Source organism: Microcebus murinus, chromosome 5, assembly GCF_040939455.1.
Source record: "Microcebus murinus isolate Inina chromosome 5, M.murinus_Inina_mat1.0, whole genome shotgun sequence".
NCBI lineage: Eukaryota > Metazoa > Chordata > Mammalia > Primates > Cheirogaleidae > Microcebus > Microcebus murinus.
The window spans coordinates 57100112-57126790 of NC_134108.1; the positions used below are offsets into that span (position 1 = coordinate 57100112).

Genomic DNA, 26679 nt, shown 5'->3' on the forward strand with positions numbered 1-26679 from the left:
AAATAATAACAGAAACTCATGACTCAAAGCCATCTTATTGCCAGGAAATGAGAGGATTTTCTACTAACTGCATGATCAATAGAGCTGACTTCAGAATCCCACATGGTTTCTTGTGTATATTTTGCTCCCACAAATAGCACATACCTACCAGGTTAAAGACAGACAGAAGGAAAAATTGTAACCTCATAACTTCCTAAATCCTTCACAGAGACCCAGATGCTATACGAACAGGAAATGTAGCAGCTATTCTTCAGAACAGGATACTTTTGGAAACAACCTGCCTCCCCAATGCCTCTTTTTCTATTGCTCTTCAGAGACTAATTTCTAGAAACCAGTACAACAGGAAATGTGAAGTTAAGAAAGTGGCAATGATACATCACCATGTTAGAGACCTAGCACTGTACTTGTTAGAGTCATAACAACAAACTATAGAAATAGGAAGAGTCTGAAAATGGCATGTTTTGAGATGGAAAGTTATAGGGCTCCTCTCAGGAGAAAATACAACTAAATCTAAAGTCTTCCTAAAGCAATGCCTGTTGAAGGGTGAGAATCTGAAGAGAAACTATGAAATATCAACCTGTCTTCCACTTGAAGATCGGAGAAGGGAATTTTACCAATGCCCAAGTAGTTAGGGGACCAAGTAAAAAGAAGACCATTTACTCTGCCTATTAGTAAATATCAGGATGGGAGAGAACTCATATCATTTCAAAGAGTGTAAATGAAAACACGGAATCCTAAAAATATAGAGCAGCAGGAGAAATGGAAGATCATCCTGAACATTTAGAGTAAAAGTCACTTGTCAAAATAATTTACTACTATAACCAGAAGACCTTTTTTCTTTAAAAAAAAATACTATTATCAAAAAGATACAAGTCTTTCTTTCATGAAAGTAAATCATGAAGAAAGAACAAATTGATTAAATGACAATACAATAATTTATAAAGGTAATATGCTGAGATTTCTTGTTTGATCTGAGTGATATCAAATATTAAAAGGAATCAAAAATGCAAAATGAGAAAGAAGATGATACTGAGAACAGACAATAGAGATTCTGTCCCCAAGTGATATTCCCAAGAATATCTATTTCCTAAGAAATCAGGGTGACTGAAAATGATGTAACAATAAAAGATATAACTGGAGAAGGAATTCCTGAAACTGAAAAAAATTGGCTAAATGTCTCAATTGAAATAATTTGTTTTATTCCTTGAGAAATTATTGAGAATAGACCAATATTTAGATATAAGTATTACTTTAGTTTTTAAATAGAATATTTCAAATATACAGAAAACTAAAAAATATTATAATGAATCCCCTAGTACCCACTATGCATATTTAGCCAAAGCAAATATTTTATTGTATTTGTACAAGTACTTTTAAGAAGTAAAACTTTATGAGTACTCTTAAAGCTTCCCAATTTTATTTCCCTCTTCCACCAAAATAACAACTATTCTAAAATTGATATGTATTCTTCCTGCTTATGTTTTATAGTTTCCTAGATCTGTAGGAATACATAAAATATATATAGGACTGATTTTTATATTTTAAACATCACACAAATAACATCATCTGTATAGGGTCTTATAGGTTATCATAAGGATTTCAGTTTTCATGTTGTATGAGATAAGATACCATTGAAAAGTTTAGAGCAAAGGAATAGCATGTTTTAAAGGAGTGTCTGACAACAGACTGTACAAAGCTCAGGGTAGAGGTGGATGAGAATAGCTTGGACCAAGAGTGGCTCAGTGGAGTAAGAAGTGGATAAATGCTAAATGTATTTTCAAGACAGAGTCAAAAGGATCTTTTCTATTGTGTTCATTCTATTGTATTCATTGTATTTGTAATCCTATTGAATGCCATGTAGAACATGGCATGTAAGCTAAAGTTTATAAAACTTAGTTTTTATAGAACACTAAGAAATGACCAACTCAAATTAAACAAACTTAAATTAATTTGTTTAATTAAATAACTTAAATTAAACAAATATTGACAGAACAAGACTATAGCAAATCATGTTTTAAATCTGTAAGAAATAAAAAATCACTCATAATAATTGATCAATAAAAAAGAAACTTAGAAAAATATTAAACATTATGGAAAAATAGATAGTAAACCACTTAAAAGTATAGAAATAGACAGTAATTCCATAATGTCAAAGAAATTATCAAGAGATAATTAGATTAAATGCTGGAAAAACAGCACGTGTACATATTTTACATATGGAATTTCTAATATATTTTAATCAAGTGAAGGAAAGAGTGCTAATATTGTTTAGTAAATTTAGATACTGAGATGATTAGATTGAATCTATAAATACACACAATCAGGGAAGTAGAGATAAATAAAGGGTAAACTGAGTTTTCACTAGGATTAACTGTAGAGACTTTAAGACTCTTTGAGCCTTATGATAGGAAAAACAAAAACAAAAGCAAAGAACTTAGGGGAAACATTTGTTAGTTTGCTAGTGGCATTGCAAATAACCAATAGGTGAACGGATAATGGAGACTTCTCTGATGTATTTTAAGGCCAGGGATTTTATTTGTTGCTTGATTGATTTGCTAAAGAAAGGAACACAAGCATCTGGAGAATGGGAAACTCTTGCTGAAGACAGAATCATTGATGTAATAATCAACCTCTGGAGTATGGAGCATGTAGAAGAGAATAAACCTCTTTTTTTCCCTTTAGGGAATGTTAACTTACCAATTCTTCCATTCTGTAAATGAGAGCCCATTGGTGAGTCTTGCCTATGCAACAGTGCATTCATACTTGGTAATGGCAATAGCTAAATTGTTTGGCATATTAGATAATTGGAATTGAGTTTCTGGGCTATCCTGAATGAAAGGAGTGAGGAATTCCATGGAATGCCGAGAAGAATGATGTAAAGGGAGACAGAATTGAGAGTCTAGAGAAATATGTTGCCAAAGTCAGCTAATGACAGATTCTTAAGACCTTTAAGAATAGGAGTGTTCTTGTACCTAACAAAAATGAATGCATACGTTTATTATTAAAAATCATGAATAAAAATATTTATAGTACATTATTCATAATAGCTCCAAACTGGAAACTACCCATATGCCCATCAACAATAGAATGGATAAATTAAATGTGTTATATTCAATAATGTGATACAATACAAAAATGATAAGGAGCAAACTACAACTCCATGTGGCAATATGGATGAATCTCAGAAGTGTAATTTTGAGCTAAAGAAGCCAGATATAAAAGAATGCTTCCTGTATGATTCCTTTTATACAAAGTTCAAAAAATAGATAAAACTAATGTTGGTGTTAAAAGTCAGGATAGTGATTATTCTTGGTGGGATTTTGCCTAGAAGGGGACGTGATGGGGGACTTTGGGATGCTGGTAATGTGCTAGGTCCTGATCTTGGTGCCAGTCATGCAACTTTTTTCAGTGTGTGATAATTCATTGAGCTTTATAATTATGATTTAGGTATTTTTTCTAAATTTATGTCATATAATTAAAAAGGAAAATTAATAAGGATGAGAGCTAAGGGCTTTAGGAGGTGATTTGGTCCTGAGGCCTCCTATCTTGTTAATTGGAATAAGGCCCTTATAAAAGAAGCTTCATACAGCATTTGACTAGCTTGCTCTTCTGCTCTTTGCCCTGTCAGGACACAGTGTTCCCCTCTTGCCCTTCCACCTTCTGCCATGTGAGGACACGGCATTCCTTCCCTCCAGCAGAGACGGCAGTAAGGCACCTCTCACCAGACAATCAAACCTGCCAGTACCATGATCTTGGACTTCCCAGCCTCCAGAACTATGAGAGAATAAATGTATTTATAAATTATCTCATCTTAGATATTCTGTTACAGCAGCCCAAAATCGACTAAGGAAGCTACATACCTGGGCTGAGGGCAACCATCAGAAGGTGGGTGAGATGAGAGAATGCAGTTCTTACATATGAAGACAGAAATCTGGGCATCAGGTGGAAGCAGGTGACTATTATATTTTCCTGATTCTTCATTTTAATATATGTCTCTTATATTTTCTAAGTGGAAGGTTAACCAAATTCAACACCTAATGCAGTGGCAGAATATGCAAATTTAAATGTCCAAAGACAATAAATGAAATGTGTTTAGTAGAAACAAGAATATGTTATTTTATTTTTGTTTGAGTTTTGTCTTTCATAAAAACAGAAATAAAGAAACAATTTTCCACTTCAAACCTTTAAGGAGAATGTCATGAAATTAACTGATAGAAAAGAGTAGTCACAAGTTGTTGTAAATAAGCATTGGCTATTTTCTGGACAGGAGCAGCAGCCCATGAGTCAAATGCAGGGCTCTGAAATGAGGTGCATCTTAGAAGAGCAATTACAGAGGAAATGGATGTTCCTGTTGTTAAAAGAGAGAAGGAAATGCTAATTTTCCTTCTGACCTAACATTTTCTTTTCAAAACCACAGAGTTGCACCTACTTAGCATAATTGGGTTTATCATGTCCTATTAGAAAAAAAAATTTGGAAAGATCATATGTATTTCAGAAAGTAAAAACCAGCATAAAGCACTAGGTGGAAAATCCTCTGTCTTTATAAAATTTATGCCACATAATTTTTAATGCTTTTTAAAAGCCCAAAGAAATTCTTAGATATAATATCTAATTTGTGATGTCTTATTTAAAAATCTAGTGAAATGATTGATATTTTTAAGAGAAATATTGAAACTTTCTACATTTTGGGGTGCTCTAAATAGCAATATTTATGAGGCTCTTTTCCTGGTATTGTGCAACTTTGAATTATTACCTGTAAAAATGTTCAAACCACCCCAATAAATTCTTGCTTAGTCTTTTTCTTTATTATAGTAAAATATACATAACATAAAATATACCATTTTAATTATTTTTAAGTGTACAGTTCAGTGGCATCAAGTAAATTCACATTGTTCTGTAATACTCATCACCCACCTACCTCCAGAACTTTTCTTCTTCCCCAACTAAAACTCTGTACCAATTAAACACTAACTCCTCATTCTCCTTCCTCCAGTGTCTGGCAACCACCATTCCTCTTCTGGTTCCTAAGAATTTGACTACTCTAGGTACCTTATGTAGGTGGAATCACATAGTATTTGTCATTTTGTAACTGGCTTATTCACTTAGCATTATGTCTTCAAAGTTCCTTCATGTTGTGGCATGTGTCAGAATTTCTCTCCTTTGTGAGGCTGGGTAATATTCCATTGCATGTATATACCATATTTTGTTTATCCATTCATCCACTGACAAACACTTGGGTTGCTCCTACCTTTTAACTAGTGAGTAATGCTGTTAGATAAATAGGTGTATAGATATCTTTTTGAGCCCCTGCTTCAATTCTATGAACTACATACTCAGAAGTGAAATTGTTGAATCATGATAATCCTGTTTAATTTTGTTGAGAAACCACTATACTGTTCTCCATGCAACTATACCATTTTTTATTCCCACTAGCAACACGCAAAGGTTCCAATTTACCTACATCCTTGCCAACACTTCCCACTTTCTGGTTGTTTTTCTTAACAGCTATTCTTATGGGTATGAAGTAGTTATTAGTTTCATATTTTAAATCACATTAACATTATTAATATATCTATTCAATAAGTTTGCACGTTAAAATTTCTCACAAGATAGATGAAAATGATATTTTTAATATATAGAATTTTATAATTAACTTTAATTGAAAAGTTCTCAACATTATATATCACATTTACCTCAGCATAATTGCTATTCCAGATCTACCAATAAGGTTCCCAAGGCCTAAGCAGCCAAAAAAAGTATGCTTATGGCTGTCAGATAGTAAGGTCACTGGGGAATCAGTCCCAGAATTCTTGCTTTGTTAATCTGATTTAATAGTCAAGATATAATCAGGGTAATATTAAGCCAATAAAATTGTAATGTTTCCCTTTTGTGACATGAGAAAATTCCCAATGCAATCCTAATGACCGTATTTATTATTATATTTCCCCACTTGCTATCATCATTCATTTTTCATTCCTTTCCCAAACTCTTTCCACAGACCAAGTCTCAAATTTGACCAGACTTTACCTTATTTCTACCTTAAGCCAAAATTGTTTTTGAGCTAGAGGAAGAATGCTTGTGTCAGAGCTGTATTAAGGGATAGGTCTTTAAGGGGAAGTAAAACATCACTGAAATAAATTAGAAAGCTGCTGTCACATAACTTAGTTTCTTCATGCACCTACTTACATAAGACTGACAAATTGTAAATTGGTTTCTTTCCTATTGAAATATGTGCCACTCTCGAGTTAGGGGAGAGGAGATGGTGGCACTAAACTAACTCGCTGAACATGGGTAAGTTATAGGCTTCAATTATAAGCTGCAACATCAATGCTGAGACCCCCAAGACTCAGAGGAACAAGGCTTTGGTGCTAGGGGCACCCAGGGAGTGAGTGGCAGGACCCCCAACCAAGGCCTCTTACAGGCAGTGATGTTCCTTTCCAACTTTGTAAGAGTAACGAGAAGAGACAAAAGATTTAAGGTGATGGTACTTTTTGCTGCCACATTCCCAAACTTATCAATAATCTAAAACATGACACTAAAGTCTTACATATAAAGGATTTCACCTGTTATTCTAGAAATCAAAATAAATGGCAAGGATATTTAGAAGTAATGGTACAGACAAAAAGACATTTATCAGCTCTATCATCAAAAGGAAGATCTGAGTATTTGAAATTCTAAATTACAAGTTAGCCCACTTTCTTTTGCACAGCCTTACTTTTCTTCCTAAATGACAACATTTCATTTGTGAGGCCTCCTTAGGTTTCTCAGATGCACATTACAATATAAATCCTCTGTGGAACTGAGGGATTCTCCACTATGTCTGCTTCTATGTGAATGAGAAGAAAGAAAAGCAAGCCCAGGGGCCAAATGGGAAGTATACTTGAATAGTTGTCTTCACTTTATATCCACAGCTAACAGAAAATGTAGATTTCCTGTCTCTTGGATCTGTCTCCTTTCATGACTGACGGGTTCTTTCACTCCATAATCCACTTTCCCATTGACTAGTACTTTATTCTTCTGTCGCCTTTGATGACAATACACCCCAGCAGAGAATGGTCAACAGTGTTCTGAAGGAAAACAGTCTAGAATGTCCAAGAGGACAATGGCTGAGAACTTTCCAGAGTTGAAGTGGTATCAGCTATATATCATTCCGGCTCCTCCACAACAGGCTGAAAGAGAAAAGAAACTGCTCAAAAAGATGCATGAGTGAGGAGTGGCAGGGGAGTTAAGGAAGCTCTTGTGTGTATGGGTGTGGAGGGATAGATGGGTAGCACATGCTGACTTTGTCTAGGCAGGCAACAAAGTCCAAGAGGTGCCCATCTAATGGGTCAGGCAAAGCAGCAAGATCTTCAAGCCCTTAGCTGTACCAAAGACAAGCTGGTCACAATCTCATGACGATCCAGTGATTTGACACTTTGGGTCCACATTCAGGCCAGTTTCTAGGGTGAAGAAAACATCCAGCCCAGGGATGGGAACTGACCAATTAGTAGGCAGGATCAGGTCAGAACCTGAGACTTGAAAAACTCCAGGGCCACCATTCAAATCATACTCTCTGAAAGTGAACTCACACTAGCCAAACTGAGACTGAATCTAACTGATATTGAAGAAAAGCAGATCAAGGGATTAGACAAGCATAGAAGGGATGAGTTCCTGGTATTCTCTCACTCGGACATACAGGATGCCGGACTTAGGACTATTTTTGGAGACCATTGAGTCTTTAGTTGATCTAGAAAATTGAATTCAATATAAGAATCTATCAAAGATTAATAAAAAATAAATATGATATACACATAATAAAGTATTTTGGATCTATTAAAAACATATCAGCCTAATTCACAATTGCAAAGTTGTGGAAACAACCCAAGTGCCCATCAATACATGAGTGGATTAATAAAATGTGGTATATGTATACATGGAGTACTACTCAGCTTTAAGAAACAATGGTGATATAGCACCTCTTGTATTTTCCTGGATAGAACTAGAACCCATTCTACCAAGTGAAGTATCTCAAGAATGGAAAAACAAGCACTACATGTTCTCACCAGCAAATTGGTATTAACTGATCGACACCTAAGTGGACATATAGGAATAACATTTATTGGGTGTCGGGCAGGTGGGAGCGGGGAGGAGGGAATGGGTATATACATACATAATGAGTGAGATGTACAATGTTTGGGGGATGGTCACACTTGAAGCTCTGACTCGAGGTGGGGGGGGCATGAGCAATATAAGTAACCTTAACATTTATACCCCCATAATATGCTGAAATAAAAAAAAACATATCAACCTATGTTTAGTGACTTTCATTAATTCAACAAGTATGTATTTAACATTTATGATGGTTCCAAGAACTGTCCTAGACAATTGGATATAGCATGAAAAAGAAAGATAAGGGCATTGCTCACTTGAAGCCTATATTTTAGGGAGGAGACACTAAAAAAGGAATAAGATGATATTTGATACCAATAAGTGCTACAAACAAAACTAAACAGACTAATAGAGAATGACATTGTTCAGGGATAAATGAGATTGAGTAGTTAGGGACAATCTCTTTGAGGAAGCAATATTTGAGCTGAGACTTGAAGAAGAAGAGGGTGTCAGCAATTTGAAGATCTGAAGGAAGACAATTCTAGGAAAAGGGAACACTAAGTGCAAATATGATATTGAAGTAAACTTGGTGAATTTGAAGTATGGAAAGAATTCAGGGGTAGCTGAAGGGTAGTGAGAAAGAGTAAATGGTAGCCAATGAGGTCAGGGAGGTTGACATCTCATTGTATAATGTCATGTCCAATTCTAGTTTGGAATTTGTCCTTTATCCTAAATTCTTAAAGAAAATATTATAATTAAGGGCATGACATGCTCTGATTTATGTTTTGAAAAGGTCATTCTGTCTATAGTATGGAGAATTAGGAATCTTTGTAAGAATCCAAAAATGACTTAGAAGGGATTCGATGGTCCATGTTACTGAAAACTTTAAAGAAAGAAAGAGTTTTAGGCATAGTTTAATTGGGGATTTTATTCCATTCTCCTGAGATTCTAACGGCTTTGCCTCCTTTGGTGGCTTCATTCTCAGGCTGGCTATACCAAATTGTGCCTTACTACCTCATGCTTTCTCCATCATATCCAGGAGAGAACAGTACAGCTTCCTTTGACCATTTGACAAAATGCATAAGCTTTGCACCAACTAAACCACCTTGAACCAAAATTCTTTTGCCAGATAAATGTCAGGAGCCGATTGGGCTAGTTGTGGGTTGTCTGAACCGATTACTATCGCAACAGGGCTTGGATTTTCCTGATAGACTTCAGGTCATCAAGACTTTCCCTGGAGATGAGAGTATGATCAGCCCCACACAAACCATACAGCTGCCCCAATACAGAGAGATGGCTAGAGGTTGTCAACACAATCACCATGTCTACTACAGGGAAGAAGAGTAAAAAAAGCAGAACAAGATAGAACACTTTTGACTTGGTTGTCCATTTAAGAGGGAGAGTGACTTGACCTGGTGGTGGAGGTGGGAAGAAGTGGATAGACAATTTATTTTGAAGGTACAAACAAGAGGACTTATACATAAATTGGGACTGGGGAGTTCTTGTCAAATTTTTAAGTGTGAAACCAGGTTAGAAAATGCAGACTCTCCCACATCTACCCCAATTCCTCTTCCAGGCCAAATAAAGACCAGGAGAGCAACATGAGTGGCAAGCCCAGTGCCCAACCCGCTCACAACACAGAATAAGTTTTTGTGCTTTTCAACTCAAAGTTCCCTCTAGGCTGCAAGGTCAACAGGCAAGTCAGATGTGAAAAATCTTAATGATTGGCATTTTTTGCCATTTTTAAGCCAAAGAGAAACAACATGTGTGTTGTGCCCAGAAATTCTTGATCAAGCAGCCTCAACTTGACCCTTTTACACACAGCTCAGATTATTTTCCTAGTGATCTGAGTCTCTGTCCGAGGCACAAACTCCCCTGAGGGAAATGGGAGGAGTTTGTGCCTCGGACAGAGACTGGATATGATGGAGAAAGCATGAGGTAGTAAGGCACAATTTGGTATAGCCAGCCTGAGAATGAAGCCACCAAAGGAGGGAAAGCCATTAGAATCTCAGGAGTATGTCCCCTTCTCACTATGTTATCATCATAAGGTTGGAGCCTAAATGAATTAGTTACATTCCCTGTGCCAAGCTCTGCCCTGGGATTTATAGATATTGCCTCATTAATTTGCATAGTCACCTCTGTAAGATAAGTATTAATCCCATTCCAAAAACAAAGAAATTCAGATTGTGTGGGCTGGAGACTTAGAGTGAAGGAAACTAGATTCTGAAAGCCCATGTGCTGCTTCACACATTCTGTGTTACACAATTGATATAACAATACAATTGTTACACAAATAAGAAAAACAAGACTTAGAAAGATTCAGTACTGTGTACAGGTCACCAAATTATGGGTGGAGTCAGGATTCTAGCCCTATATTTTTCATTGTTTTGGGGGCTTTTGTTTTTAGTCTTTTCACCACAGCATAATGCCCTGCTGCATGGGGAATGCCCACCACAGACTCGGATGGGAAAACGTGGAGCTGGGCTTTGGTGGACAGAAAGAGGGAGTGGGAAGGCTACTCTAGGAAGTCAGTAGGGTGGCCCTCATAAAGACTTTAAAGTATTCCAGGCCTTTCTTGGGAGATTTTCTGACCCCAACAAATAAACTTTCATCTTTCCTCCACCCATGTGTGTGGGTCATATACAAACATATGGGCTGCAGGCAGATACTAGTAATAATACATTTTGTAGCATTGCATATACATTCACTCTCTCGTTTGATTTTTCAGCAACTCTGAGAGAAACATAGTGAATATTGTGTTTCCCTTTCTCTTTATGAGGAAACTAAATCTCAGAGAAGTGAAGAGACTGATCCAATACTGTTTGGTGCCAGAAGGGATACATTTTATCCAAATATATGCAAATATATGCTACAGGGTGAGACTTCCATGTAAACAAAGAAATTGGGTAATTTAAATTATTTTTCCTCCTCTAACAACAGCATAATGAGTTAGGTAGTTATTTTATGAACAATGTTTTAGAGAAAGATGAGCATGTAAGTAGCATTATAATTATCATAAAAACCATCTCAAGATCCCCAGATTTCCCATCTGCAGGCGACATTGGAGGAGGCAGTGCTTTGATGTGGGTGGCTCTGAATGCTAATGTAGTTATTGTTTTCTACCCCCCTGTACATCCTGGGACCCGCCACCCCAGTGCAAAGGTGCTGGGGAGGCAGTGTGAGCCTCACACTCCCGCTGTTTTTCAGGGGCAGGCTTAAGGTCACAGTATTCTCCACCAGGCTGGCACTGCTTTTCTTCTCACACTGCAGGGCCCCACACTGTCATCTGTCAAGAGCTTCCTCCAAATTTCAATGCAGATGAAATTCACCCAGACCATGTGTGACAGCAATTTGAAAATAGCAATATGCATAGAACAAATTTAAGTTCATTTGTGCAAAAGGCATTTATTGAGCGTCTACCATTTTCTGTACAAGATGCTTGAAAGATGGTTGATTTAAGGCCATGGATAATGAAGCATTTAAGATAATATCCCCCAAACATACACATATATATTTAAAAAGTGGAAAGTGAAAGGACGTATATCAGCATGTTTCCCTTATTTTAGCTATTAGAAAGTATCTTCCTAAGCAGGAAATATATTTGCTACTTTTTAAATTTTTTTCTCAGCGTCTAATGCAGTAAAACCAAATAAATGCTATTTGCTTACTCAATACAACAAAGCATTCTGTTTAAATGAAAGGAGAATTGATTTGAATTGATGCTTATGCCTGCTTTATTCAATGCCAAAGAAATGCACAGTTAATTCCCTACCAAGAGTAACAGAAAATGATAATTGTGTAGAAAAATTTAATAAAATTAAAAATAATTCTTTTATCACCCTAATTAGCTTTTATTAGCACAAATAATAATTATCACGTGGTGATGTGTCATTTTATTTCAAATGTCAAGTGTACTCACATGTTGAAAACCTAAATTAAAGTCATACTTTAAATGTGTAAAATTTTTATTTTCAAATGTTCTTATAGTGCTTCATAAATTACTTGATGGAAATCTTACCTAATGTTTGTGGAAAGGAGAAATTATCAACAAATTTTAAATGATTAATTTTTCACTGAAATAACTGTCTTTTTCCTTGACCATATGGAAAGGAGACCCTCTGTCTTATACGTTAGATGAAATATCTCCTCATTCTCTATGGCTGGCATTGTCGCCTAAAGATTCAGCCCCCTATAACATCCTTGTCTAATAAAAGGGACCTTGACCACATGTTCTTAATTCACTTTATAACACTTTAAAAACCAAAAAGTAGACAAATCCTGAATGTAGGACATTCTGTAAGACTCATCAAAAAAAGTCAGCAATGTGAAAAATGAACAAAAAAGAAGGCAGTAAACTGTTCTAGATTAAAAGAGATAAAAGAGACATGGACAAATGCAATGCATGAAACTGCATTAGATACAGGATTTTTAAAATGGTTATAAAATAACACATTTGGAGGACAACTGGGGAAATTTAAGTGCATGTTAAACAATATGAAATTATTAATTTTCTTAGATGAAAGAAACATAGGTGCTACTTATGTTATTCTTTCAACTTGTTTTGTACAGTTAAAAAAATTCAAAAATAAAAATAGGAACCCAGAGAGGAAGAGGGAGAGATGAGGAACTCCTCTCTGCAGCTGTGTCCGCACCATTCAGCACTGGGACTGGGTTGACCCAGGTGTTAAAGGTCCATATACCGCAAAGAGGAAAAGCATTGATGTAAAGTTTTGCTGCTACTTACTTTTCATTAGTGGCGACACCTCTGAAAACTCCAGAGGCCAGAATGTACATCCATATATTTATCACTTCAACAAACATATACCAAATATCCCCATGCTGGATGCCAAAGATGTAACAATGAATAAGGATCTGCTGCCTGTCTATAGGCTGCTCAAGGATATCTACATATTGAGTGACCATAGAATTTATCCACGTGAGAGCATGCTTGAGAGTGAAATGGAATGTGCTAACAATGATTAAAATTATGTAATTTTAAAAATATTTGCTGAGCAACATGATGTTTTTACTATATTGATTCTACTTGATTACATTGGCACTTTAGTCAAAACTTTTTAAAAATAAAATTGCTTCTAAAAATTAAAAATGATGTACATTCATTCACCTTCAATATTTTTTTAAAAAAGCACTTTGCTATGTTGGTTTTCTAAATGCTTTAAAAATGAAATAATCAGAACAATTATTTGTGGTACATATTCAGTTACTTGGTTGCATCTGGCTCTAATATGTCACTAATATTTTCTTGAAGAATGCATTTGTTCAATAAGGTATTATTTTTAAGTGTTCTTTAATTATAATCTACAAATTGTTATTTTGTTGGTCAATATATTTGAAATTGTTAACATCTGAAAATAATATATTATACTAATATAATATTAAAAGGATATAATAATATTATTTTATTTGATAAAATGCTCTCTCCATAGTTGCTGAGGTCCCTGGTAAATACAGAGCCAATTACGTAGAATATTACCAGTTCTAATTTTTTCTAATTGAAAAGTATAAATATTTAACCTCTAATATTGTCATAGGCACTGCTTTTTACCTTCATTCAGAGTACATTTCTTTGACAAATTATTTCTGTAAGTAAAAAAGAACTTGTGAAAAATACATAGCCTGTATTTATTTTTTTGCTAAATATAAATCTTGTAAAATCTACGTTTTCTCAGTATTTTTCAATTCCAGTTGACAATATAAATTATCTATTTAAAAATAGAAGCTTCATAAAAATACTTTCCACAAGTCAAGATAGTCAAGATTTACTCCTATGCACATCATTTGAGTTCTCCATAGTCTCTTCAGTTCTTCATTATTTTTGTAGGATAAATTTCAATATCTTCCATATTACAGACTTTCTTTATTTAAATAAACTTTTTTCCTTTAGAGTAAGAGTTTCATCCAGTTTCCCCTATTGTTAACATCATGCTTTAACCATAGTACACGTGTCACAGCTAAGAAACCAACACCGGTATATTACTTATTAACTAAACCCCACTCTTCATTCCAATGTTATTAGTTTTACCCCTAATGTACTTTTTCTGTTCAAGGATCTCATCCAGGATAACACATTACATTTAGTCATTACGTCTCCTTAGTCTCCTCTAGACCATGACAGTTCCTTGGTCTGTCTTTGTTTTTGATGGTCTTGACAGTTCTAAGGAGTACTCATCAAATATTTTTACAAAGCGTCTCTCAATTTTTGTTTGTCTGATGCTTTTATTATGATGCACTGGGGCTATGAGTTTGAGGGAAGAAGACCACAGAGGCGAAATGCCTTTCTTGTCAGACAGTATCAGAGGGCACACGCTATCGACATGACATATCACTAGTGTTGTTAACCCTGATCACTTGCTCATGGTAGTGTTTGCCAGATTTCCTTATAATAGAGTTATTATTTTTCTTCCTTTTCATATTCCATTCTTTGGAAGTGAGTCACTACATACAGCCCATACTCAAGGAGGAGGGAATTAAGCTTCAATTTCTGGAGAGGAGGGCTGTTAGCTACATATATTATTTGAAATTCTTCTGTAAGGAAGATTTTTGTCTCTTCTTGCCCATCTATATATTTATTCTCAACATATGTATAAATATATGTGTATGTATGTTTATATATTTATTCATTATATACTTATAATATATTTATATATATGTGTGTGAATATACAATCAGATGTCAATCTGCCATCAAACTATTCTGTGACTATAGTGCCAAACAATCTGCTTTGGAAGACTTTATTGAGTTATAATTATTAAAAAGAAAGCCTGCACTCAGGTTCAGATTCAGATTTCGGTTTTTAAACACCATTCTCTATCAAAATCATATAGTATATATATATTCTGTATATACATACACACATTAATATATATAAATCAGTACATACATATTCAGTGCAGACTTGTGTATAATCTTATTATGTTTTCAGTTATAATCCAATATTATTATAATTTATTTTGATTTTCAAATTGTTCCACTGTGGCCACTGAGAGCTCTTTCAGATTGGCTCTTTTGTCCCTTTGGCATTCCTCCATCCTTTTGTTTTTGGGAGTTCTTCTTTACATTCTGGGGCTACAAATATTTCAAACTAACTTATATTTTCCCTGCTTCAATCCTAGCAGGAATTGAGAGTTCCTAGCATCAACCATTTCTCCAAGGATCCTGGTTCCTTTCATTAGAGGATGGTGTTTAGAAACCAAAATCTGGGAGCTGAGCATAGGCTTTAAAAAAAAAAAATATATATATATATATATATATATATATATATATATGATTTCAATTCAGTAAATACTACCAAAACTGAATTTATTGGGAGTACATTCACAGAATAGTTTCATTATAGGTATATTTATAGCTGATTTTTTAATGCAATACAAGGTTAAAACATTTACAAAAAAATGTTGATTGCTGTTGTAGAACACAGGTTGATTTGTAAGTAGTTTTTCAAAGGCTCAAACATTTCTAAACCCAATTGATGATGGGCAGAAAAGAGATAAAGTGCAATCTGCCATTCAACATCAACTTCGTCTCAAAGACTGTATGATATTATTCATGTAATATATAAACTCTTTAAATTGTGACAACTGTAAACTCTAACAGCTTAACGGATGTATCATCATAGTTCATTTGGACACAATTATGGTTTATCTGTACACCACAAACAACTACAAACATTTTTTTCTCCATGGACTTTTATGTTAATACAAATATTATATTTACCACAAAGCCATGCTCCACCAAAATTTGAATTCATATTATTACTACAAAACAAATATTTTTCTCTTTAATGTTAAATGTTTTATCCAAGTTTCTAATAGTTTCAGAAAGTTGTCCTTTGTTTCACTTTTGTCAGAATGAATTCCAAAGGTTTTGGTTTATGCTGAATACTATAAGGAACCACCATAAATGAGATTCGGCAAATCAGATTCCCTCACTTGAAGTTTCCTCTTGCAGCCGATTGGAGAATGGGTTTGTGGGGAGAAGCAGCGAGAAGCTGATTTGGTAATCTAGGGGAGAAAACTGATGAGAGCCTGAACTAAAGTAGTGGCACTGGGGTGAAGCCAGCCATCTCAGTAGATGTGAAGGCATTACATTCAACCACATTTGGTGCCTGTACACACACATATTTTCTATTTATTCTATTTCTTGGGAGAATCCTGACTAATAAAGAGGAATTTCAGGATGGACCATGGATCCTGGACAAAATTAAAGAATAAAGAGCAGAAGAAGAGCTCAAGAGATGGTGGTCTCTGAGAAAATACACCTTTGCAGCAACAGTGAAGAAGGAGAGATAGGTGTTTGTGGTCAGAGAACAGTCTAAGATTTTAGAGGTGGAGGAGTTCGGGGTAATAACAAGTTATGGATGTGGCCTGGAAAGTGTCACTGATGTGAGAAGTGGTGGTAGAGATTATTAAAGGGTACTGAAGAAATTTTCTTTATTTGTCTGTTTAGGTGTCACCTAACTATGGGCCTGATCTAATGTCACAAACCAAAGTAAGAAATTTATTAAAAATTGTAATATAGCCTCTTTTTCAGTAAGCAAAGTTTATCTCAACTCATATGATTGACCAAAATCCCTTTGTAGGTCCTAAAATTTGAATGGATAAAGAGAAGTTAGGGGTCCTACGGCTGTGTGTACCCTGACCTCTTAGAGTTGGCACTTAGTTGTCACTGCCACCAAGTGGCCAGTGGCGAGAACTGCATTTGGTGCCAGAATCAATTGTCAACGAGGTATCTGTCTGCCTTTCTAAAATCCAACTCTCAAGCTCTGGAGGTCTACCAACTCTCCAGGGGAATATTTGTGTGACGGCTTCCCAGGAAAACATGCACTCTGTCAGTCCATTAAATTAGAAATTACATAAAAGATATAGCTTGATAGATTATCTAATCTAGCATATCCACGATTTTTTCTTTGACAATTTGAGAAAAGGTTATTATCACAATAACTGTACTGATTAAAAATAGAAACTCTAAAACATTGAAAAACAGAAAAAGTAAGACTATTTGATGATACCATCTTTATAGAAAGATCTGAGCTTTCATATCCTTGCAAACTTCTCAATGTGGATGGACATTGCAACACGGCAGACCGCATGGATATACACGGGGAAGCACCCTGAGCACAGCTGGCTCATGCAGCTTTGGCCTTTGTCCTGCATATGGAGCTGTTTTTACTCAATATGTGAGGACACTGTGTACCTTTTTACCTAGTTGAAAGACAAAGAGGTGAAAATGGTCAAAATTGAGAAGCAAATACTCTACCGTATTGTGGCTTTTTACTAAAACTTAAAAAATAAAATGAAGATTGGTAGATGAATAGCTACCTTCATTTATTCAACAAATTCAACAATTATTTATTGAGCACTTACCATGGGTCAGGTAAGTCTTTACTAGGTAAAGTAAGGGCCATAGTGTTTACCATGTTCTTAGTGATGTTGACAGAGTGATAAACTAAAGGGGCCCAAACCCTGCCCTTGTAGAGCTGCATGCCAGTAGACTGAGGTAGATATTGCCACCCTTGTGTCACAGAGAAAGAAGCTGAAGCTCAGACATACAGCTGACAGAATGAGGTTTTAGGCTGTGGTCTATCCTACAACAAAATCTGTGCTTGCTGTTTTCACACTACAAGCAGAGAGATGTAAATTCTGACCCATTGTAAGTCCTGAGAATTCTGCCATAATGGTCATTACAAAAGGCCTTCTGACACACACAATATCCTTGGCACCTAAAATCCCTCTTTAAACTTACCTTGTGAGAGTCAGACTTAGCTAAGTGCCTCCGCACTCCTTTGTGACTGTTTTTTTATTATGCTGTTTATTGCATTATGTTGAAATTAATCTATATGTATGTATGTCTCCCATTCTGGGTTGTGGGCTCCTTAGGGCAGGAGCCATGTCTTACTCATATTTATAGCCAGCACCAAGCACAGGTGCTGGTAAGAATAGGTACCAAGGGTATAGAATTTGCAAAGTTAGCATCTTTGAAGTGCACCACTGACTAGCATCTTCTGCCCACCCCACGCCCATTGTTATGATCTGATAGATTCTTAATGAGACTTTATCGGCCTGAACTTGTTTGACTTCAGTCCATAAAGGGGAAGTGGAGTTGCCAAAGGAGAGAGAGTGACAGACAAAGAAATTTCATCTTTTGGATGGATATATTTTCTCTCTTCTACGAGAATAATACCTCCAAATAGACTGAAGGGCAGACCCCTCTGCTACCACCTATCTTCACATGGCACTTTACAGGTAAAGTATTTTAGGGCATTAAATTTGAAATGTCCGTTTTCAAATCAAAAGTGTAGTTTATTATGTCTCAAACAAGAAGCACTACAATAAATCAAAATATACACCTAACCTACTGACACAGTTTTGCCATCTTAATGGTAGCTTGTTTATGCCAGCAGCAAAGAAGCCTAGAGAGCAAGTGGCAATGATTTTGTGAAAGGTGTCTTCCACAGTTTGTTGAGAATTGAATACTTTTCCTTGCAAGAAGTGGTCCAAAGTCTGGAAGAAGTGGTAATCAGTTGGTACAAGGTCTGGTGAATACAGTGGGTGACAGAGAGTTTCCAAGTCCAGTTTCTGTAGTTTTAGCAACGTTGTTTGTGCAACATGGGGTCAACCATTGTCGTGCAAGAGGATTGGCCTGTCTCTATTGACCAATCTTGGTTGCTTAATCGCAAGCATCCTCATCATTTCATCCAACTGGTTGCAGTAGACATCTGCTGTAATCGACTGACCAGGTTTCATGAAGACGTAGTGGATGATACCAGCTCTGGACCACCAAACAGACACTCTTAGCTTTTTTTGTTGAATATTCAGTTTTGGACTGTGTTTTGGCACTTCATCTTTATTCAACCATTGTGCTGAACATTTGTGATTGTCAAAAAGAATCAATTTTTCATCACACATAACAATACGGTATAGAAATAGTTTACCTTTAGGTCATGACAGCAAAGAAAGGCAAGCTTTGAGGTGATTTCTCTTCTGATGCTCGTTTAATTCATGTGGTGCTCAACTATCCAGCATCTTTACTTTGCCAATTTGTTTCAAATCGTCCAGTATTGTTGAAGTAGTAACATCAAACCTTGCTGCTAATTCCTATGTTGGTTGAGAGGGATTTGCTTTTACTATGGCTTTCAGCTCATCATTAACCACCTTGGTCTCAGGTTGCCTACATGGCTTATTTTCAAGTTTAAAATCACCAAAATAGAACTTCTCAAACTATCAACATACTATGTGTTCATTACCCATATCCTTCCCAAACACTTTGTTGATATTTCAAGCTGTCTGTGCTGTATTGGTTCTGTGACGGAATGCATATTCAAAAATAGTATGAATTTTTGACATATCTGTGGTTTCACAAAAATTGCTCTAAAAAAATTTGAAAGACAATCACAAGACAAACCATGCATTTGAAAGACTAAGGCTGTACCTTCACATTAAAAATAAAATAAGAAGTGTCAAAGTGAAATGTCAGAGGTATCAACTGTCAGTACTTAAGGAAATTGGACATTTCATACTTAATAACCTAATACTTTTAGATATTTAATTACATTTGTTTGCCTTATGAAGTGGGAAAGGCAAGTTTTATTTTCCTCATTTATCCATGATGAAGTTGAGGTTCAGAAATATTAAATGACCTTCTCCAGAGCATACAACTTATACAAAGGTCTTCAGACTTGATTCAAATTCATAATTAGACACATACATAGATGTGTCTTCCTCACTGTGCTTCTACTATTGATTTTAATATTAATTCTGCTGTAAACATGGAATTAATAATAATCTGGAATTTGTTTTTATAATCTGGAATTTGTCAAATATATTATGCCTTTTTTATCATATAATGGAGCTATTTTTGCTCAATACACAAAGACTCAGTGTACCTTTGAAAGAAAGAGATGACATTTGCCAAGACTGAGAAATAGTAAACCAGTGAGTTCTCTTCAATCTCCCCTTGGCTTTATGGTGGCTCTTCACTAAAACTAGGTAAACTAAATCATTTTCTGAGTATCTGTGTCAAGAAAATGAAGGGCATTTATATATTATTAAAATGATAATTCAAAAAATATCAATGTTATAAATATAAAAATGTAAGCATTTAAACACTTAACTCCCAGAGAGTAAATCCATGTATGTGTAGCAGTAGTGGGGAGATGGGGGTGGGTGGGGGTTTGTGAAACTCATTTGATGGGGTCATGAAATGGCAAAACCTTAGAATTCTGAGCTACTTACCCCAAAAAAGATATTTATAGTGCCTCATAGGACATATCATGGCACCCACATTTCTGCTCTGTTTTTAGCTCTTGCCTAATCTCAAAGGCAAAGGGAGTGAACTGTAACACTCCCATCCCTTCCCACAGGATAAGCAGGACACATAGGAGGCCACCCCAGGAGCTCATAACACTAGTATTGGACATGATTAATAATCACACTGGAACACTAGACATTAACTGCAATTGTCCAAGGTAAACTGAGATATATAGTAACCCTAGTAATAAGAGCATGCATTTCTCAGAGAATTTTGACAGGCAATTATCCCTATAAACTGTGAAGTCAAAGTGAAACTTGTGCAAATGAATTAGATGAAACTGAAAATAAGTCCTGGCATTTCTATCTCAGCCCAGGAAGCATTGGAGACATGGCAGAGGGCTATTGAATCTGATGCAGCAGGAGAAATATAAACTGGATTAAACAAAAGACAGTTCATTTAAATTTGCTTAGTTGAAGATTTTCATAACTCTTAAGAATGGAATTTAATGTTAACATCTACCTTCTCTTTTTATATTATAATACATACATAGTTGATTATCTATAATTATGCTGAAGGTAACTGTTTAGAACATAATAGGTAGTTCTCATTCCAAAGATTAAAGTCAGTAGTTCACAGTGAATCTTTGCGGTCATCTTTCTTAAAACTCAAGGTAAAGCTCCTCTCAATTTTTTTCAAGGATAAAAGCTAGACTGTATGCCCTGACTAACCAGTCAAAATTCTGCTACTCAGCATGAGCAAACCCATAAAAATAGACCTCCTATAAGAATATTGAATTAATATGTGTTACTTCTATTTGTAAATGCATACCATATTTCCATTTCATATTGTACTGTGATTTTTAAATTTATTTTTACCACATGATTACAAAGTCCTCATTGGCAGTAATGATATCTTCCTCATCTTTGTACCCTCTGTACCTGGAATAATGACTGGTGTGAAGTACATGGGTTAGCTGGTTGATTGGCTGGTTGGTTGGTTGAATGGCTGATTGGTGGATGAGTTGGTTGGCTGGCAGTCAAATGGCTAATTGCTTGATTGACTAGCTGGCTCACTAGTCATTTGATCAAATGAATGAATGAACTCTGGCAGTGAAGCAAAGTTTTCAGGGTAAATTGAAACCATTCAACCCATTAGCCTCTGGATGAATTATCCTAGAGAATGATTTTTATGTTATGGGTAGAATTCCAAAAAAAAAAAAATCAAATTTCTTCCTTAATATAATTTGTTCAATTCCTAAATACTTGAAACTAACTTTTGCAATTATTGTTCATTCTAAATATTTCAAAAACTTTGTATTGGCATAACTATTATACTACAAAATCCCAAGAAAAGCAAATTAAGGTTAAGTAGCTAATTATAACCCTCTAAAGGTTATAACTCCTTCAAGGTGTGAAATCCTAATTTTAGTACAGACCTGTCCTCATGAGTCATTGCCAGGGTTTGCCAACTGCGCACAAGATATGAGAGACTGTCAGTCAGAATATTGTCAATATTGTCAATCTAATCATTTGTCTTTCTATGCTTATAGAATAGTTCATCAAGTCTCTGAGTATGTTGGTTTTGGGAATGGATATCATTTAAAAAGTACCACTAAAACACAAACAAAAGAATAATGAGGTTTTACTAACAGTTTACTTAACAGATGACACCTAACCATAGACTAGCCAACTAGGGGAAAATATAATGAAGAAAGAAGTCCACTTAAGAGAAGGAAAAAGTATAAAACATCAAGTGATTTTTCACTTTGTTTTAAGACATTCCATGTTATAATGATTTATGCTTGCTGAGACAGTTTATGTGATAATCTATGAATATTCTTCAAAAAGTGAGAGAGAAAGTAAAAATTTTTGCACAGACATCATTGCCAATGACAGCTTTTGAACACAGGCATTGCCAATGCTGAGTTTTGAACATTAGCATCTGTGAGTGTTTAAAATAAAGTTATAAGCCAAAGCCCCTTAGAGAATATAAATGGATATCAACAATGACTCATAATTAAGCAAATTAAATAAAAAATGAGTTGTTTTCTACTTGTTTCCTGAAACTCCTGTGTTTTCTTTTGTGCTTGGGAAGCAGCCTTAAGCCTTGACACTGGGACTAAGGTTGAAAAGAGTTTTCCTTTATGTGCTCTCCATTTCTCAAAAATGAGGAGAAAAAGGGGTTAAGCAGTGTTTCAGATTATTTATTCTCATTTTTAACACCAGCATGGCTTCCAAGTGACTTAAATAGTAAATATTAGATATGTGATTAAAAAATAAATTTAATTAAAATTGATCAACATAATTCATTGGCCATTTATTTTAAAATATTAATAAATGTTCTAATACTGATTATAAAATCACTCTGAAATATGGCTAGCATAAGAAGTGGAAAATAACTTTTAATCAGTTAGAAATTTAGAGCCATACCAGACAAATCACTGATGTGAAATTCAGCAGCCATGAGAGGGCAAATGGGAACATACTTAATAAGCAAATTTTTAGAGTCTAATTGATTGGTAAGGCTTCAAAATCATTCAGTTGTTCTAATTGGTCATCCCAGGTTTCATACTAGCAAGTTAAGGATTTAGGCATGTTGGGTCATAGTTATCTGTTCTTGGTTCTTGTTGTGTTCTTGGCCAAAGAATGACCAGCCACACCAAAAGCAAGGGTGAACAAAGTTTACTGAGGACGGACAAGATAGGTTTACAGAAGAGCAAGAAAAGTATAGGTTCACAGACTTAAGAACAAGATATGTTCACCACAGATAACAAATAGACCTCTCGTCATAACAAAAGGGCCTTAGTTATGGTCTAGGGACTTGTTTTATAGTGTCTGGATTGGGTCCTCCTCGTGGTTCAGATGTCACCATCAAACCACTTTGATGGACAGTTGGGAGATATATAACTTGAGCTTACACATGCAGATCTCCCATAAGCCTCTCTGAAAGCCCATGGAGGAGGGTGAACCACAATGTAGATTTAACCTAATGACATGATAATTAGCCTTAAGTTGTTCTAGGTCACCTTCCAGACACTATTCACCCTGTGCTATCTGGCCCTCGGCTAGGGAATCCTCTGAATTCTTTTGCAGTTGGCATGCCAAGTTCTGGCTGGCAGATTGGTAGGGCATTCCCTCCTCCCACAGGTGTGGCAATTGCTGGAATGCCCACCTATGTCCCAAGGAGGGGCCAGAGGTTCCTCGCTGTCTAACATTCCCACCAAAAATCCTTCAACCAGATGAAAGTTTATCTGATAAGTATAGTCAAAAGTCTGCATCCAGAGTGGGACAAAACCAGGTCAACAGAAGCTCCTCCCATCCCCACATCACTGGTAACCTGAAGTGGTTTGTCTCACCACCTCCACAACCCCAACCAGTCTCCCTCCTCCCCTGCACCCCTCAACCTGTCTTTATAGTTTCCAGCTGAGAATATAAGGCCCGGATGTTAGAGGGGCAGGGGTTAATTCAACATTCTAGTTCCCCTAGTACTCTCTGAAGAATGTAGACTTCATAAAACATCTCAAGGTTCAGAGTGATAACTGGGTGGGATTCTATTTCTGGTTCAGCCTCTATTTCACTATGATTTATTTTAACTTTTACCTCAGTTTCTTCGTTAATAAAATGGAAGAATACTCAACTATGTGCCTTCCAAAGTTACTATGAAAATAAATACTGTATCAATATTTTTTAAAGTATATATAAAAGTGGCACCAAAATATAAGATGAGGCCACATATCCTCCATCAAAATCTATGGAAATCATCAAATACAAGCAAAGATGCAATTAAATCTCACATGATAATATTTTCCTGAATAGTGATTCTAGCACATGTCTTTTAGCTACAAATGCACTGTAAAACACAAGTCAACATATTGAGCTAGAAATATTGGGCTACAATGTGGCAACAACAACAAAAATCTTTTTTTTATCTTTCATTTAAACAATTAGCTATAATTTGGTTATCAGCATCATCATCCTCATCATTATCAATCGCTGGAACAAAGAATTAAAGTAGCAAAAACTAGCACTGCAGATGCCCCTGTCTTTTTAAGAAGAATTGCCTACAAGTGAGAACTGCAAGACAAGCCACCCTGAATTTACTTGGAAAGGACTCAAAATCTGGTCAGAGATAGATAATTGAACAGGAAAATAAACTTCAAGAATTTAACCTGGAAAAAAATGTAAGATGTATGAATTCATAGTTGACTGCATTTTTATATTATCAGAGAAATAGAAAATGGTTTCCCATGAGGGTATTGTAGAGGAGGTTTAGATAATCAGTCTAAGAGATGGGTCAACTGTTTCTTGTTTTGCTTTCCTCAGAGATGCTTTGAAATCTCCCACTTTGAACTCCAAATTGTCTTTAAATTCCATCTCCTATACACATCTCCCTTGTTTTTTATGAAAGAAATTTTAGATCACATAATCATTTAGAGACAACATCCTTTTGCATGAACACTAACTCTAAGGCACCTTCCAGTTCTGAAATGTACAATCATTGACTCTATATATTTGGTTTTTAAAATTCTGATTTATTGAATTTTGGAACCAATTTCTCCAACCTTTCATGTTTTTCTGATTTCTCTAATTTCATAGGTCATTTCACCATGCCACTATGACTACTCATGTTATATATAGGTGGAGGAAGGATTCTATAATAAAAGGTGTTATAATAACCATAATTATCATAGGAACCATTTAATGAGCATTTACTAGATGCCAGGCCTGGTTTGAGGACTTTTGCATGTGTCAAGCCAGGGAAGCCTCCTGAGATGCTTAGAAGGGAAGTTTTACAACTCTGGTTGTATGAAAGGAGCAACTGAGGATTAGCCACGTTAAAGAATCTGCCCAAGGTCATATGCATAACAGTAAATGATGATGCTGGGATAGAAGGCAGGGTAGACTGTCTTCAAAATCCTATAAGCCTCCCTCCGGTAAAAAGCGATCCGACTCTAGCTAAGCTAGTTTCATCATTTGCTAAGTAGCAACTAAGGCCAGTTTTGATCAAGGGGAAAGCAGGAAGCTCAAGGCCATTATCAAGCAGTTTTGCTGCATTGAGTTAGTTTTGTGGGTACCAAAGAGATTTAATCAGGCTAAGCCAAAGTTCATACAAAACGAACAAACAAAACCATAACACTGGTGATAGTACAGGTTTCTTTTTCCTTCTCTCTTTCCCGCCACCCCAACTCCCTCCCTTCTTTTTAACCTTTGGGACATCAATAAACATTTGTCGATTTCATAAAAAGAAGGTCAGATTTCTATTTCTTAACTGCTCAGCCCAAAACACCTACAAATGTTCACTGGAACCTACGTTACTACCAGAGTCAAGAGAAACACTTGAAGAAAAAAAAAAAAAGCTCTGCTGGAGCAGGGATGTTTTAACATTTTATTCCTGAAGGCATCCCAAGAAGAGAGCTGGGCACACGGCAGGCGCTCAATAAAGACGAGCTGATTGGACGAAGCCCGCTTTAAGTGGCACAGGTAACCCCGCAGTTTGGGGTGTCTGGCCTTTCCTTGCTCTTCACTCGCTTTAGAATTGGAGCCGGGCTGGCTCGGGACGTGAGCGCGGCGCGGCAGCCCTCCCACTCCCCGGGCCGCCGCCGGGAGGCTTGCGGAGCGGTCGGCTGCAGCCCGGCCGAGAAGAAGGGCGTCCGGGCCGCCGGCCCCCGCGTCACTGCGCACAGGGTGAGGACGACCGGCACTCAGGTGACGTTTCCGCGGGCCGGTGCTCCGGGGTCCGGGCGAGCCGGGGAGCCGCGGCGGGGACGGTCGCGCGCCGGCTCCACCCGCCGCTCCTCCCATGGGGCGGGATCACCGGGCAGGCTCTGACTGCTGGGCATCCGTCCCCAGGAGGTACAGAGAGAGTGTGGTTCTGTGGAGGCACCAGCGGGACGGAGCGGGGCGGGTGGCCGGCCGGTTTCACACTCTGCAAGGAACACGGAAGCACAGGTGGGGAACGCAGGTGGCAGTGGCTTTCGGGGAAGCGGCGGCCGCAGCTAAGAAAGCCGGAGCGCGCGGGGCTCGTACAGCCCAGGTTTTACCGGAGTAAGGCGCGGAGCGCTGGTGAGGACTTTCTGACCCAGCGATCAGGATGCCTTTTGTGCACTGGAGACCGATGCAGTTCCTCCCCCTGGCAATTCCCCCTCTGCCCAGGCCCGGAGTTCACGCCCTCGGGCGGCCTACTCTGAAGCCCCTCTCCCGACGTGGTTCTGTCACATGGCTCGTGCACGTCCCATCTGAACTCCTCAGAAGTCCCAAGGAAGTTAGCGGCTGTCCCGGGACTGGGGAGAGTGGGCAAGAGGAAGCATTGGCCCTTTGCAAG

General features: G+C 36.8%; 1 pseudogene; it reads right to left on the bottom strand.

Moving 5' to 3' along the window:
• Positions 1-26159, bottom strand: part of LOC105856865 (testis-expressed protein 2 pseudogene) — a 30329-nt pseudogene extending 4170 nt beyond the window's left edge.
• Between the last annotated feature and the right edge of the window lie 520 nt (positions 26160-26679).